Below are 6080 nucleotides of genomic sequence, written 5' to 3'. Positions count from 1 at the left end.
CTGTAAAATGTCTTTTTTACTTATTTTCAAAAGGGTCGTTTACAGCGCTTTTTATGAAAAGCGCTGTAAAAGGCTTTTGTGTTGGTTTTATTTGGGTTCAATTTTGGATGACTGTAACTCAGACCTTTATTCCAATCGAATTGACACTTAATTTACATTATATAAGTGACATTAGTAGCAAATTGGGATATAAACCATTCAAATTATATAAGTGACTTAATTTGCTATTCTGCCATATTTGTATAAAACACTCAATTCAAATTACATGCATATTTATCACAATAATTCAGATTATATTCATATTTATCACAATAATTCAGATTACATGCATAGCTTATATAAAACAATTAAACATATACATTAAGATGTCCTTCTTCTTTTCCTGGTGACATTCACATTTGTTTGTCCATTTACAATACGAAACGATGGATTAATCCAAATTCCCTCATCATGATCATCTCTAAGATATAAACCATCATCAGTTGAATCAATTTCATGTGGTTGTTGTGATGTTGCAAATAAAAGATCATTACCAACATCTTCATCATTATTGTTATCATCACTTATTTTATTGGTCGATAGGACAACAGACCATTTATCATCAGAAGGATCAGTGACATAAAACACTTGTTGAGCTTGCGACGCTAAAATAAAAGGCTCGTCTTTGTATCCCACCCTATTAAAATCGACAAGCAAGAATCCTGACTCATCAATCCGAACGCCATTATTATTATCGACCCACTTGCAACCAAATATGGGAACACGAAACATTGTGTAGTCTAACTCCCATATGCGCTCGATAACCCCAAAATATGAAAGATTTGCATATATTGGGTTTTTGTCTTTTGCACTTGAGACATGCATCGCTTCAGCTACGAGAGTGACTCCACTATTTTGCATAGTGGTCTGATCATCTTGTTCTTTGGTATAAAATGTGTAGCCGTTAATAACATAACCAGTGTAAGAAAAGACATGTAAGCTCGGACCATTTGCTAGCCACCTCAATCTATTTGAAATTGATCCGGGGTCTATATCAAATTTTGACATTATGTGATTTTTTAACCATGTTACAAAACTTCGATTGTGCTCTCGAGTTATCCAATTTTGATTCCTATTCATGTTCAAACGAGATAACTGATCAATGTGTATTGTAACATACGGTTGAACCTCATCATCATTGTGCAGAACATACAATTGTGCCTGCTCCCATTCTGTCCTTGATATAGTCAGTAGTCTCCTTCCAGTTATCCCTTCTCCTGATAGTCTTCCCGAATGACGAGACATGGGAAGCCCTATGGATTCAACATTGGACAGATATTCAGTACAAAATTCAGCAGCCTCTTCAACAATGTATCGTTCAGCAATACAACCTTCTGGTCGACTTCTACTTTTTACGTACCCTTTTAATATTTTCATATATCGTTCTATCGGATACATCCATCTCATATAAGCTGGCCCACAAAGTTGTGTCTCCTTAACCAGATGAACAGTAAGGTGAACCATTATATCAAAAAACGATGGTGGGAAATACATTTCAAGCTCACACAAAGTAACAACAATTTCCCTCTGCAATGTCGGTAATTTCTGAGGGTCGATCACTTTACTACAAATTTCCCTGAAGAAGAAACATAATCTAGTTAAGGCTAGTCGAACTTTTTCAGGTAAAATGGAACGTATACCTATTGGTAGCAAATGCTCCATTATAATATGACAATCATGGGTCTTCAAACCTTTTAACTTGAGGTCTTTCATACAAACCAAATTTTTAATGTTCGAAGAGTATCCTTCTGGAACTTTAACTTCGTGTAGAAATTTACATAAAACAATTTTTTCCTTTCTAGATAGAGTATGAGCGGCTGGAGGTAGATATGTGCGATTTCCTTTCTTTACTGGAGCCAGTTCATTTCTTATTCCCATATCGACCAAGTCCAATCTTGCATTGACGCCATCTTTAGACTTTCCTGGAACATTGAGTAACGTACCAATAACACTTTCAAATACATTTTTTTCAATATGCATCACATCGAGGAAATGTCTTACATACAATGACTTCCAATATGGCAATTCAAAGAAAATTGACTTTTTCTTCCACCCAGTTTTCACCAGCTCTCCCGCAAAAGGTTTGCCAAATTTATTGGTCAAACCTTGTACTTTTTCAAGTATTTGATATCCAGTCGGTGCTAAAGGAGCTTTACCTTCCTCTGATTTTCCATTGAATGCATTTCTCCACCCACGATACTGATGACTATAAGGTAAAAATCTACGATGTCCAAGAAACACATTCTTCTTACAATGTTTCAACCGCATCCAATTTGTACTCTCTTCACATATAGGACATGCACACTGACCTTTAATGCTATATCCTGATAAATTACCATATGCTGGAAAATCATTAATTGTGCCGAACAACATAGCCCTCAAATTGAAACACTTTTTCCTATACCCATCATAAACTTCCACACCTGTCTCCCACAGAATTTTTAAATCTTCAATTAAAGGAGTCAAGTATACGTCGATATCATTCCCCGGTTGTTTGGGTCCAGAAATTAACAGAGACAACATCATAAACTTACGCTTCATACATAACCATGGAGGTAGGTTATATATTACCAAAATCACAGGCCACGTGCTATGTGAGATGCTTTGAAGACCATGTGGATTCATTCCATCAGTAGAAAGTGCAAGTCTTAGATTTCTTGACTCTATCCCGAATTCAGGATACTCGTGATCAATTTTTGCCCATTGTGGGGAATCTGCAGGGTGTCGAAACATTCCATCTCTAATTCTTTCATCTGCATGCCATGTCAAGTGTTTTGAATCTTCTTCACTGCGATACATGCGCCTAAATCTTGGTATTATAGGAAAATACCACACGACTTTTGCTGGAGTAGATTCTTTCTTCTTATATCGAGAGACATTGCATTTCGGACACGCCTTAAGTAGTTCATATTCGTTTCGAAATAAAATGCAATCGTTAGGACACGCATGAATCCTTTCGTAACTCATTCCAATAGAACACAAAATCCGTTTAGCCTCGTAGGTTCGACTGGGAAGTTCATTATCATCTGGCAACATATCTTTTATGAGTGTTAATAATTCCGTAAAGCTTTTATCAGACCATCCATTACTCGCTTTTAAGTTGTACAACTTTAATATCGCTGACAGTCTTGTGAATTTAGTACAACCATTATATAATTCTTTCTCTGCATCACTCAACAAACTTTCAAACATTTTAGGACAATCTCGAAGATCTTCTTCAACTGCTTTTGCAATCTCATCAACTCGGTCCGGCTCATATGTATCTGTATCGAAATCAGTTGAAGCATATGTAGAACTATTCTCAAAATTAATGTTTCCTTTTTTTTTCTCACCATGTCTTATCCAACATGTGTAGCTTTGATCAATTCCATTACATACTAGATGTCCTTCTAATTCATCTTCTCTAACACGTTTTCCAAAACAACATTTTAAACAAGGACAAACTACTCTATTTGGATCTTTTGCATTATATATATATATATATAACAATTTTTAGTAGAGTTAATATATATATAACAAAACATAACAGATCATGTGTAAAAAATACATGAGACAACGTAGATGGCCGCACAGTACGTAGAGGATATTAGGGTTCCCAACGTATATAATTATTTGAAAGATGTAGAGGATATGATAGTTTCCAACGTATATAATTATTTGAAAGATGTAGTTTACAGCGCTTGTGAAAAAAGCGCTGTAATAGGTAGTTAAATTCAATGAAAGCGCATGTATTTTACAGCGCTTGTGAAAAAAGCGCTGTATTAGGTAGTTCAAATATTTGGAAGCACATGTGTTTACAGCGCTTGTGAAAAAAGCGCTGTAAATGATACGCGAAAGCGCTTCATTTTACAACGCTTTTATGACAAGCGCTGTAAACGCCTTATAACATTATGCGCAAACGTTATATGACCTACAACAGCGCTTGTTTTACAGTGCTTGTGAACAAAAGCGCTGTAAAAGGCTCCGTTATTTTTAAAATATAATTACAACAGCGCTTGTGTTTAGCAAGTGCTGTAAAATGGACGCAGTTAAATGTCATTTTTGGCGTAGTGAGACTTGAGCTATCAAAATATTAATTGGAAGAAAAACTAAAATCCTAAACCCTCAATTCTAAATGTGTCCTTCTAAAATGTAAAATATCTATTTTAGTTACTACGAAATAATTTTTTTGTTTTAGTTGCTATAAAATACAATTTTGTTGTTTTAATTTCTACCTTCTATATTTGTTTTTTATGCTAAAAATTGATTAATTAACATTGTTTCTCAATTAATTAAGTAAAATAGGTGATTAATAAAATTATGTCATCAAACGAAAGAGAAATAGAAAGGGATTCGAAGTGGGAAGAAGTCAAACGAAAAGGAACATGATTCAAAAGAGAACACGATGTATTGATAATACAATTTTATTGTTGAAAAGATACTAAACCTGATTACGTTGTTTAAAGCCAAACGCGATTATGCAAACACACTGCGAAGCCAAACATGATGAAGGTTTTTCCCAATAACCACAAACAAATTAACGCGGATATGAATAGTCTTTGAAATTAGTAAATTAAGGCCGTTCAAACTATACACCTGAAATTGTTTAAATAATAGTATTTATATATAAAAAAAATAAAATATATTAAAGAAACTTTTGCTCTCCTCTTCTTACTTTTGAGAGTAAACTAACAATATGCTCCTTGAAATTGAAAACATTTCTCAAATTGGTTTCTCAAATTTACGCAACATCATAAAACTCAATCAAACGTCAATCAAAATACTATCTCTATTATTGAACCTCGTTAGGAATGTTATTGTGTCATGTTAAATGAACATTGATAAATAAATATGGATATTACATCATAGACTTTGTATTTAAGTAATTAAAATCAGGAAGCATTTTGCCTTTAAGTAATTAAAATTAAGGAGCATTTTATCAACTTTGTCTATCAATTTTGTCTTCTAATCGTTTTTTCCTTCCGCACCATACCAGCTACAACATCTTCCCTGTCATTGTCAAAGTGATACTTATTGCTTTGATTTCATTTATCCAATAGATTTTTGTTTCGAAACATCTAAATTTTTCTTGTCGAGTCTAATAATTATATATGATGATTCTGAAAGTCATTCTTCCAAATTTTATTGTAAACCAAAAATATGTTATCTTCTTTATTGTATTTATCCATGTTTAGAAAATCAGACAAGACATTTGATAGAAATACTAATTTAAAATTTAAAAATTCAACCGAAGTTTGACCGTGATCGAACTAATGACAATAAAATAATATTTTTTAATACACTATTAAAAAAATTAACATATAATTCAAAACAATAAAACTTGATAGGTTAACTATTTTAATTATTTTAAATTAATTATTTTAAATATATAGTTTATTTTAATTTAGTGTTCATTATTATCATTTGTTACTTATTTACCTTTTCCCTTCTATTTTCAACATCTTTTATCTATTTACCTATTTTATAATTTTTAGTCATAAAATTTAAATTAATTAGTTTAATTTTTCAAGAAACTATATTTTTCTACAACAATTATTTTCATATTCTAACTTTTTTTTTTGTTTAAAATCTGCATATTCTATCTATATCCTTATATATGTGTGTCCAAGTGAGAGAGAGGGAGCGTGTGTAGCTATTTTTTTTTTTTTTTTTTTTCCGCTTGTTTAAACATTTTGTTTTTTTTTTTTTTTTTTTTTGTCGCATGTTTAAACATATTAGTGTTGTATTATAAATATAAATTTATTTACATCATTTTTTTATTTTCTCTTATATCATACTATTAAAAAAATATATTATTATTTATAAGTCATAGTTCAACTAACCAGACTTAAAATCAAGCTAAAATCCAAGACTTCCTAATTTTATGTAAGTTTATAGTGAATTTTATCATATTTTCTGTTGACAAAAAGAAAGTCATCATATTATTTTCTATATATTTTTTTCTTTTTATCTTTCATTCATGTACCAAACAAAATGAAAAGAATGTAAGAAACAAATTTATCCAGTTTATTTATTTTTATGGATTAAAATTATCTTTATTT

The sequence above is a fragment of the Cicer arietinum genome, chromosome 1 (assembly GCF_000331145.2).
Source record: "Cicer arietinum cultivar CDC Frontier isolate Library 1 chromosome 1, Cicar.CDCFrontier_v2.0, whole genome shotgun sequence".
Lineage (NCBI taxonomy): Eukaryota > Viridiplantae > Streptophyta > Magnoliopsida > Fabales > Fabaceae > Cicer > Cicer arietinum.
The sequence above is the reverse complement of the archived record's forward strand: the minus strand, read 5'-3'. Positions refer to the sequence as shown.